The sequence below is a fragment of the Semicossyphus pulcher genome, unplaced genomic scaffold (genome assembly GCF_022749685.1).
Source record: "Semicossyphus pulcher isolate SPU_LCO1_2020_fin unplaced genomic scaffold, fSemPul1.0.p SCAF_27, whole genome shotgun sequence".
NCBI lineage: Eukaryota > Metazoa > Chordata > Actinopteri > Labriformes > Labridae > Semicossyphus > Semicossyphus pulcher.
The window spans coordinates 5,956,267-5,968,144 of NW_027211701.1; positions in this window are offsets into that span (position 1 = coordinate 5,956,267).

The window sequence follows — 11,878 nt, forward strand, 5'->3', positions numbered from 1 at the left end:
TCAACATTTTGGGAGAAACAGTACTAAGCTGTATCAAATTAAGTCAAAGGGGGGAAGTTCATTTAATAGCTTGGAAGTCCCGATCTCAGACTAAATATCTTTTCCCATGAGCCTTTGCCTGCTGTGCCCCTCCTCCTTCCCTGCGGAGAGGCCTAATTTTCCTGTTTTCACCGAGAAGATTTCACGGTTCACAAGATCAAAAGCTTGCATAAGCTCTGCGTTTGTTTACATCAGCCTACACCCAGGCAAATAAAGCAGTGCTGACTATCTGTCTCTTTCTGGCTTTCGCTCGTCCGCCATCACACATGACCTCCCACCTCCACTCACTGCAAATGTACCACTCTCCTCTTCTTTATAAACTCCCAGGTGGATGACAGGATCCAGAAGCAGGTTACCTTCCTTTGGTCCATATTCATGAAGTGATTACAAAGAGTTTACAACTCAAGTTAATGCCTCACTTGAATCCTCTTAAACTCCCGTCTCAGTCTGAGCGAGCAGACGACTTCTGTCTCCACGTGGTGAATTTTGACACAGCCCAAATGAGGTCCTTTGACATTTGAAATGGAAGTGTGACAAGAGGGACAAAAACAAGCAGCAAATCAACACATGAATAAATAATCTGTTTGCTTTTTCAGTGTCCCATTTCGACAAACCACAGGCCATCCTTCCTGAAAGATGTCTGTGACTCATTTAGTGCTCAACTGTTTTTACTGAGCGTGTCTCTTTGATGTTGGGCTGAGGTTTGACATGTCTTTATAGTTCTATTGTTTCATAATTTTACACTGATTCCCTTGGACAATAAAAATCAAATATCATGTGAGCAAACATCTTGAACAAACTGTTTCAATTTTACATTCTGCAATGATTCGATTGTGTAAAAATACCTTTCAGCACATTATCAACCTCTTCCCTCTTACGGTGGAGTTTTTGCAACCTTTTCGGTTATTATGTCAAACTTTGTTTTTTTTACTTAATGCAATTGTGGAATTTGTGAAGGTCCAAAGAAAGATTTGTTCCACATCGGCCGTGTTTGCCTGCACAAACACAATAAATGCAGAGAATCAAGGAATTGACACAACCAAGTGAATAACAGATGATGGACTCACACGACTCACACTGAGCAGAGTTTAATGTCCAGTCCAAGTTCGGTACACAAGTTATCCAAAGGGGAAGGCAAAAAGGCCGAATCAAAAAACAAGGCTGGTCCGAGGTGACACGAAGGGACACCCAACGAACTGGCAACGAGAGGGAAGACACACAGGGAATAAAAACACAGACAATCAGGGGAAGACGAGACAGGTGAGGCCAATTAGGGCGGGGCTGACTCAGGTGGCAAGAAAACACAGGAAGCAGGAATCTAGGAGAAGCAGTGTCGCAACTCAGGGGCTGCAACCTTCAAAAGACGTATTTCAAGGCTGATGGCGTCGCAAGGGTAGGGGTGGTGACACAAACAGGTAATCCTTTGTAGACCAGACCGTCTCACTTCAGTTTGGCCTTAGCAGCCTACGCAGGCTACAAATGACTCATCCTCTGTACACGGCATCCTTCAAAGGACGCAGCCCCTGAATTAAGACCCTAGTGTTGTGACGTTCGTGAACGATTCTGAACGTTCTTTTTATAGTTGTGCTCAAATTTAACTGCCTGCCCTAGATCCATTCCCCTTTATGCTGGATTACCAAAGGCAGTTTTTTTCAACTGCAACTCCGCTATACTAGGTCATGAAAACATGACCTCAGGTAACCTGACAGAGTGTGTCAGGAATGTAATGAGGAGGACTAAATGTAACCTGCTTACAAAGAGCAAAAAGTCTTTCACTGTCCAGTCGCCAAACCTCATTGGGACTTTGCGTGTTCATGGTTAACAAGTTGTCACTTCCAACTGGTCAAATAAGGCAGCTTGTTCAATGGCCCTGTGCTTCAAATTATGATGATCGAGGTATCCCTCGAGCAGGCCTCCATCATCAATGTCAAGCTTTCCAAATAAAGCTTGTTGAGTAAGAAAAAAAAGACAATTGTTTTCAAGGGAACTGAGCCCTTGTTTCCTGGATGAAAGTTTTGACCCATCCATCACCCCAGACCATCACCCCATGCAGACTTTCACGCTCTTCATACTACGTCACCTGACTTCAAAAACAAAACAAGAGGCTGGAGGAGAGCATCCAAAAGTGATGGTAGAGGAAACCCTATTGTGTCATTATTTGATTGCATTGGGCCATGGTCCAGGAAGCTGCATTTTATCAATGACCCTACGGCAGTGCTACTTTTTGACCTTGTGATGTATGTTTTACCTTGACACAGGGAGAAGGAGATATCAATTTCAATTAAAAAAAAACAATAATGCAAAACACTCTCAGGAGAGGTTTTATTCTAACAGGTTTGGTTTGCTTCACTGGTCTTCAAGCTTAAACCATGACCCAACGACTCGTACTGTGCCGCCACTCCCACCTCCACAAGTGAATTTGACTATCACTGGCTCATGTGGGCATAGGGATGGCACACCTCAGTGACAGAAAAGGAAGAGGGGAGAGCGAAGTACCTGGTTCTGGTTCTCATGAAGGCTTTTTAATGGCCAGAGCAGTGCCAGCAGTGGAGGTGCCGAAGGCGCACAGAGTGAAAGAGTTACAGCAGGGGAGTGTGCACCACTGAGCCTCAGCCAGAGAGAGAGAGACAGAGAATGTGGAAGTTTGAATGCAATTTTTATGAGCAAAGATGTTCACTTTGCAAAACCTTCAATCAATCTAACATGTAAAGCTGATGTCCTTCAGAAGACATTCACTGCAATGCTTCAGCATCAAACGTGAGAGGTTTATATTTCTGTACATGTAAACACTGTATTGTGTATTATGTATGTTTTAATGTAAACAATTCATTTGAACCACTTCACGAAGGGGAGTCAAATTCAATGATGATTACAGAAACGTATTTCCCTCTGCTCATCGCAGGAAACAAACAGTCCGACTCTGAATTTAACTCAACAAACAAGAACCATATGCTTGTCTTTCCTCTCCCGTCATCCCCTTCCACCACCCTCTTTTCCATGAGAAACATGTAAATACAAAGACCCAGAAACACATGTGGTTACTCATAAAGCTGCAAATGTTACCCCCCCCAGCCCCTCCTCGTTTTTCTTCTTCTCTCTGTTCCGCCCCCAGCCTCGACCTCCTCACCCGAGAAACAAACCCACAAGAAGGAGGGAGAGAGGGAGAAGAGCTGAGGAACAGGAAAACAACAAAAAACAAGAACAAAGAATGTTGGAGGGGATCACAGCATTGGGAAACTGACTTAATTGCCTGTGTGTGAAAAGCAAAGGAGAAGAGGGACAAGCTGGCGACAAGGAGCCAGTAGAAAAAAAAAGACTGAGCTGCTGTGGGCTCCTGCAGACTGCAAAGCCATTTCCTCACAATGGTGGCCTCTTGTCATGCCAGGGGGGACACGTTGGCCCATCAGTAAGTGGCATGTGAGATGAGGAACACAAACAAAGAGAGACAGTGCCACTACAGTCCTCAATGAGAGACAATTGAATTATGTAGTTGTCTGCTTGTTTGAAGATGCACAGATTCCCTCGGAGAAAGACGTCCTTCATCCACAACTTTCTACCGTCTCATCCAACTTAGTCCCTTCCCATCATCGAGGCCGATTAGCCTAATCATTTGCGCTTCAGGGGTAGTTATCTTCTTGGGTGTTTGATGAAAATGGCTTGCAGCTGGGTTGTGTACAGCTCAATCTCTAACAGGTGCTGGGCTCTGTGGGTAAAGAGTAAACAATGGCGGCTAAGCCCCGAGCTTTGTCAGGCAGAGCGTCTGCAATGGGAAACAGTCAGGCTTGAGGGCTTACAAACCCACAACCCAGGTGGTTTTTGGAGGTTCACTTAGGCATGTGTAATGTCTTGGTGTTATTAAATGGTGAAAAGTGAAGACACCAACTGATGATGTGATTTCAATCTTAGCTGCAAGCTAAAGACATGAAATAGAAGGCTGTGGTGTTATTGAATCATCCACTAATAGTAGAATAACTCATATATCATTATTCTATAAAAATCAGCTGATCCCCTTTGCCTCTCCTCTCCATAAGACACCAGTTCAGTGAGAGTCACATGACTGCATCACATGACGGAGGCTAGTTTTTATCCCTGTGGTGCCGGGGAGGCCTCCAAACCCAGAGTGGCCTCACCACATTTCCCACAGCCGTCTGGGGAATGGACTGCGGACCTGAAGGTATGTGTGAGGCACAACACTGAAGCACCAAGGCTGTCTTATGTCTAAGGATAAAAGGGAAGAAATTCCCCAGTTTCTAAAAGGGAGCTCAGTTCAATATTGTCTGCGGCAGCCACACCCAAACAAGACAACATGAATGGATGACAATGTCTGATCGCTGCTGCAGGTCCTTTGTGGTTCATGTTGGGGTCTGGGAACATAAACTTCTCTTTGAATCAGCTTGAGCTGTCATTTAGTACATACTGTATACATAAACATGCCACTTTACTAATGCTCTTTTTGTACTGTGCTACTTATTGAAACAGTCTGCTCATCTTAAACAGCTCAACAAAACAAAGAAAAGGGAAAATTGGTGAACATGTGCACAGCAAGAGCAATAGTGATCTACTAAAGTGACAATAATAAAAGTAAATCACAGATTGCATAGCCAGCTCCGTGTTATACATCCAAACCCAGCAGAAGTAAGAACAACCGCAGTAAAAACAATTTAACAAGCCCTGTTCTGCCAGCAATAATCCAACGTCTCCTTCATTTTGGGTTGGTGGTAGCTCAGTCTATGTGAAGTACAGTTCCCAGTTCAAGTCCAAGAGTAGTTAGTATTGAGAGCTTTGACTTTCCTCCATACACTGATGCATGTGTATAGGTCCTGTTTGGGCATGTGTGTACTCAGACCTGTAAGTGTAAAACAACAACGTAGTGAAAAAGCAGAATTTCTCCTAGAGGGAATAATAAAGTTTGTCTTCTTCCTAATTTTGACAAAACATACTTCTTGACACCTGAATGAGAACTATGTTCTACCTTCGCTGCGATCGTCTTTTCAAGTTAGCTCTTGCCCTACTGACAACAACATTTATTCTTTTAAAGGAACTAATCGGCCAGTTTTAACCAGAGGCGACCAAAATGGCAGAAAAGGCCTATATCTTTGTGAATTGTAGTTTCCCCTGCCTGTCTGTGGCACCAACTCATGACTGGACTTTCATGGCTTCAGTGTGGTGCTGGTTTATTGGTCTCATCCATCCCAGATATAACTTTACGACCAGAGTATGTTTAGCTTCAAAGCCTTTTCTGACCCCAAACTCCAAACCAGCTCTGTGTTTGCATACCATGCTGCCCGCAATGTAATGTGGGCCAACGTGTTAACAAGACTCAATGTTGCCATATCTTGACACATTAACATACTTTGTGTGTGTACAATATCCCAAAGGGAGTTTGGTTCGAGCATTCATGTGAAAAACCACAACGCCTTAATCACTGTATTTTTAGAAATGCCTCTCCCAATATTCAGGATCGAGCAAGAAAAGACGAGTCTGATGGATTCAGAATACACCGCACACCCTCCGAACTGAGGCCACAGGCGAAGCCTTTCGAAGGACTGCATTCCATCGGGTCACTGAGGAATGTGGACGAAGTTTCGTGCTTGTGTTATCGAATCATTTGGCTGGTCTGAAGATCTAAACAATGGCGGCCCAAGCGGTCGGCGGCATAGACCAACTTTGGGCCACATGGCATACTTCTATCTCTGTTGCTCCTCTTGAGATCTGAGACAGATACTGTCCTGTGGTGTTTACTGACGAAAGAACACTGCTAAATGGAGCTGTGGTTCACCGATCTGTAAATATGGCCCTTGCCAGCCAAATTGTTCCCCTTGTTGACAGTGGTTTGGGCCCGAAGTTCTATCTTGCCCAAAGAACACAGGCTTCCCTTGGGGGTGGTTTGAGACCCGACAGGGGGTAGTTAGACAAAATAGATAATGCCTATCCACTGCTGACACAGAGCTGGCAAAGGTAGAGAGAAAAGGAAAGAGAGACGGATGGATGCTCTCAAAATAAATGAACAAAAAGGGTCCAAAAAGAGTGCTTCCAAATCAGAGCAGAGAGGGCCGAAAGCTTCTATATGCTTTTTCTCATTTGAGTTTGTGTGGGTAGTCATATAGTTTGGTATTACTGGAGGCAAAGAACTACAATATATGCTACACCATCACTGTCCAATCAGAATTTCTTAATAGAGTAGCTTAGCTAATTCTTTACAAGGAAAAAAATCACGACTCACCTATGATATCTTTTGAGAGCGTTCTAGAGGTGCAAAAAGCAATCTTCAAACAGAGACAGGGGTTGTGCCCTAAGGCTTTAACCACATGTATATGTTTCCATTTTAAAATGCAAAACTTGTCTATCATTTAAGGTGTCATCCACACTTCTCCTGTGTGGTACAGGCCCTAAAAAGGAGACTTTTGGAAATGCTGCTGACCCAGTTTTAGACTGAAACTCCAGGGCTGCGTTTTAGTGTAAGAGCAGAAACTAAAACCTTTGAAAAAGATCATGCAGACACCCACATCTGATTTCTGATTGAGTCTTCAGACGTCGCAACTATGGTCCGGGTATGTGAGAGGTTCTGGAATAGCTGTTTAACTGCTGAATAGTGTGGACAGTGATTAGTTCTTAAATGGCGCTAAGACATTTGTCTGAATGGGGAGCATTAAACATCCTGGGAGCCGACAACATATTTCTCTGAGGTCTCTGTAGTTTCCTAGAAATGTGTATATTTCAGTTGCATTATGGATCATCACTCAATAGCAGGACTTCATTTGGTTGTCAATTTAACATGCACACATCATCGGCAGTTTGATTGAAGTATTGATTGTTACCTGCAGTAAAGTCAAAGTCCTTTTGTCTGTTTTTAACCTCATATCTCGTGAACATAATCTTACAATGCCAGACTTTTTCTGGGTAAAGCCAGTCAAAGGAGGAAAGTTATGTACCTGCTGAACAGGCATGCATGCTAGTCAAGGTTATGTTGAATCTAGATGTTCCCTCCAGATAACAGATACCCCCACAACTCCCTCACACCCACATACACATCACCCCCACAGCAGAATGACAGAGAAACAAGATAGTTCAGGGAAGCTGGAGAGATAAGTAAACTTGACAACACAAGAGAAGGGGAGAGTGGATGAGCGAGCGAGACAGCCAGAATGGAGAGGAGAGAGAGAGAGATATCCAGCAGTGCCAGCCGAAAGAGGATCAAGGTGGTTTTGGATGAGTTTCAGAGGTAAGCTGCAGTTAAAGCCCCCAGCTTGGACCGCTCACACGCAAATGCCAAGCCCCACCGCACACATCATGAAACACGAGACAACATTCAGGTGTTTGGTGACAGGAGAGGGGACAGCATCCTCTGTTTGGGGTTCGCTTGGAGAATGTTAATGCTGTATCAAATGCAGCATCCTTCTGTCCTGTGGAGGAAATATTCTCACATTGCACTTTGTGTCTCTTTCCTCTTGTTGATACTCAAACTGCCTGCTCAGTCAGCGGCATCTAGCTTAGTGATTTCCATTGCCAAAATGTTTCTATGAGAAGAACATGATGGTAATATACTGTACGTGTCAAGACAGGGGACATGGTTGGGATGTTTTTGCACTGGGTATGTATATGTGGAAAAAATGTATTGTTGTACATGAAAATCTTGTTTATTGAGTCCAAACTGTATGTTTACATTTTAATAATATAAAACTCTGTCTCTTCACATATTAATACTGGATGCATTCCTGAAGTGTCATGATAGCAAGATAATGCTGTTTCCTTTTAATCGCAGTGTAAACGTAGGGACGATTGTCTTTTTAAATATGAGGTAAATCTTTTTTGTGAAAGTTAATACATGTAGGAGAACCTTTAAGGGCCCGATCAGACAGAGCGCGTTTCGCAGGCTGTAAAACACAAGGCGCACCACACTGCCTTTTTGTTGAAGCCTACGGTTAAAAAAAGAGCAGCTTGCTGCGCCTTTTTTTTTTTTTGCAACCACCGAATCATAGCTGTCATTAACCTAACCGTTATATTGTCAACTGACAGAAGGCCCGCCTCTCCCTTCATCCGATTGGACAATCACAAAAATCACCAATGATGTCGGGCACCTTTCTGCTTTGAGTTGAAGTTTTTTCAACTCGAGGCGCTCAGACTGTTTCCTCAAAAACGCGAGGCGCACAGAAGACAATGACAAAAAAGCCGCCCCCAGCCGCTGAAACGTGTTCTGTCTGATCGGGTCCTAAGTCTGCTATTAGTCATATTTTTAGTTTACGTTGCTTACAACATGTTTAATTTCACAGGTTTGCTCATCTTGATGAACCCAAACAGAAAAATCTCCCAATTGTGGAGTTTTCTTCAGCTCGACAGAGCATTTTTATCATCTTTAAATTGCCTGCAACTCTCACTGTCTCATCACCCTTGTTTCCAGCTCCAAACACCAGGCCAGTGGTAGCTTGTGACCATAGTTGGGTATTTAGCAGCTAACAAACCAGGTATCTCCATCAGGGACTGGGAGAGGCCCAAACGGAGGTTAAAGGAGACGTTATATTGGACAAGAAACAGGAGTCAGAATGAACGCTACTGATGACAATGAATGGGTAACTGTTTATTGGCATGTGCAAATTTTATAAAATCACTTGTGAATAAGTTATTGTGCTGCCCCTATGTAGCCAAAAGTCAGCCCAGGCTTTTCTTACGTCGTCGATAACAAACTACACATAACACAAGAATTTCAAATTCTCTTCGCTGCTTCCTCAGAAGATTGCCTGCATGTACAGTGTTGTAAAATCAGTTCATGCTGATAATTGTAGCTAATAGTCTGACGTATTGTTCTTTGATGTCTTACAGCTTCAGACATGTTAACACACATTGAATCTTTAAATCTTTAGGACTTTTAACCCAAATGTTTAACATGGCGATGGCTTCCTAATCACTGCCAGCCTCAAACCAGCCGTTTGACCCGTCCGTCTCTGTTACTCGCCCTTCGGTCATTACAGGAAATGAAAGTGAACAATCCAACTAGCTCCTCTCGCTCACACTTTCTTTCTCTCTGTTTGAGCCTCTATCTGGCACCGGGTTCCAATGTTTATGCATTTACTGAGATTGCTGGCGGGATTGTCAGAGAAAAAGGAGGGTTTATTTTTTTTCTTTTCTCTTTTTCTTTTTTTTCCTGTGCAATCTCTTGCCTTCAGAAACCATTAATGCCCATTCAACATCAACATCAAGGCACAGCTTTGATGTCTATTCTGGCAACAGACCTCTTTCTTTCTCTGCTGCCTGCTGCTCTCTCTCTGTCTCTCTCCTTCTCTCTATCCCCCTTTATCCCTTCCTCTTCCCTCCGCTCACTCTTTACGCTTTCTGTACAATCAAATAATTAAACGGATTGTCGACAAAATGATTTTACCTGGCAATTAAATATGCAAAGCAAGTCGGCGAGCGGTGTATGAGAAGGCGATTAAAAAGGGGCCCACTGCAAATCTACAAAGGCTTCAGCAGCACAATAGGCAGCAGCCCCTGCCTGCCTCGCACACTAGCTTAGCCTGGGGAGTGACTGGTGCCTCTTTATACCAGTCTCACACAGCCATGTTTACAATAGCCCAAGCCGTGCTATGCCAATTACCACAATGCAAGGAGAAATGAATGCCAATGTTTGGGGAAAAGACAGGGATGAAGGTAGCGGCGTATGAGACATATGGGGCGTACAAGGTAGTGGGAAAGAAAAGCTGCCAATGAAATCAAAGTTACGCCTCAGAAATGTTCTCCATTGATGAAACGGTTCAGTGAAACAATCGTTTGCTTTGGATTCAAATTTAAGTTTAAGGTGTTGAAAGTCAAGTTTCCGTGAAAGCTGGAACTTCAGAACCAGTGTATAACCTGCATTGCACTTCAACAAAGCACCTATTAGGACTGGAATGCTTCAGAAAGGCTGAGGAGATAGCGGGGGGGCAGGAGAAGCCCAAGCTCCTGATGTGCAAGAGAGGGAATGCAACATTCAATGTCCATCTATCAACGCTTTGGTGGGGAAAAATGCAAGCAATTTTCCTGGATAGGTTTCCCTTCAAAGCCGGAGCCCCAAGAGGCTGTAAAAATAGAGTTGGGGAGAGGCGGGGAAGGTGGGGGTGGAAGGGTGGAGGGTTACACCTGCCCCGTTCCAGACAGTTCAGCAGAAACTAGCTGGTTCAGCCTGATTAAACCCTCCTCATTGTGAAGTTAAAACCATGCAGGAATTGATTTTTCGGGTCTGGGAGTATGCAATGCATTGATTATGTGTTGAAGTTACTGCACTGTGCCTTTGATGAAAAGAGTTCTGGAAATTAATCTGCTATTTGTGGTGTTAAAATACAAACTGTTCAGGGATGACTGCAGTAAAGTTATTAGTGTGTTTATGTGATTTAAAACAGAGAAAACCTACAGGATCTCATAGATGTGACAAGCACTGGCGGCTTGTCTGTTTTTATTCCTTTTTTTTTTTTGCCATATTGCCAGGAACAGCTAGCAGGGGAGAAAGAAATGAGAAAATCATTTTGTGGGAAGTGAAAGCTTGTCAGTAATGACTGTTGTTATCTTTGTTATGTGGCTACCTCTGCTTTTTGCCAATTGCAAGTCTCTTTTTATGTCAACAATTTGAATTGAGCTGCTCAAGCAAGTGTGCGTGCAGCAGACAGCATGCTCCCCCCTACTAAATTATTTCCTTGTATTAACCCCCCCCCCCAACTCACACACACACACACACACTGCTGAAATGAAGCCAGTTAATTGAGGTAAACATGGCTCGGCCCTCTGATAGGGGATGCAGGGTGCTTCATTAATGTTTGTGTTGACTGTCAGAGAGTAGCGCTGGTCCTCATTGCTCTTTAATAGGGCCAATTAGCCCATGCCCCCATTTCCATGCTTAATGTCTCCCATTTAAGTGCTGAATACAGAACGCGCACATTTAACCACCGAGGGGCTGTAACGCATCAAAAGGTTATAGGCTTTTAGTGATTCCTGTTTACGCAGTGAATTAACAGCCTGCATTAATGAATTTAAGCTTCAATTACTTCTCAGCAACAAGACTTGTCAGTGTGAAAGTCCTGGCTGTATCCGCATGACGAGTCTATGAGAATGAATCTATTAAACATTTGGTTCAGAGGAATAGTTACCTCTCCACCCTCAATCTGCACTGTGATGTGATCACAGCTCTGCGCTACTGCGACTCTTTAATGGTGACGACTATAACAACATTTTATGTTCTTCATTACTGAGAGAGACATGAAGGTTATACAGAGGCAGGTAACTGTCAAGAATAATTCTTGCCAGTATTTAACAACAGGTTCCATAGACCTGTCCTGTCATTTCCAGTAAATATCACTGCACTATAGCATGGTGCATTAAATATTTCTTATATTTTAGTCCAAGTGTTGTATTTCTATTGCAACAGCTATGCAGATGTTTTCTTTGTGAGTCTTAACTAACTTTACATTTGCTTAGAAACCTGATATTCTAATGATTTTTCGGCAGCTGCTTAGCAAGAGGGGTATGACATGCAACATAGGCTTCTGTCTAATCATGACAATACTTATATGGTACGTTTTGCACCACACCTCACTGGTTAAATAAATCTGTAGGTGCTACGTTTAAGGTTTTTGACTTTCTATTTTTGCACAACAACAAAAATCTTTGGCTCTAACATATTTGTACATTACAAGACGACCAAGAACCACATATTTGTCAGTTCCCTTAAGTGGAAAAAATATGCTAGTCTACTTTTGTTGCCTTTAAATCACAGTTAGAAAAAAACATTGTCTGTCCTAATGCTCAGACGTTCGCTGTGCAGTATAAACTAACAGTTTTATATAAAATATAAACCTGAACATAAAACATGAAATAT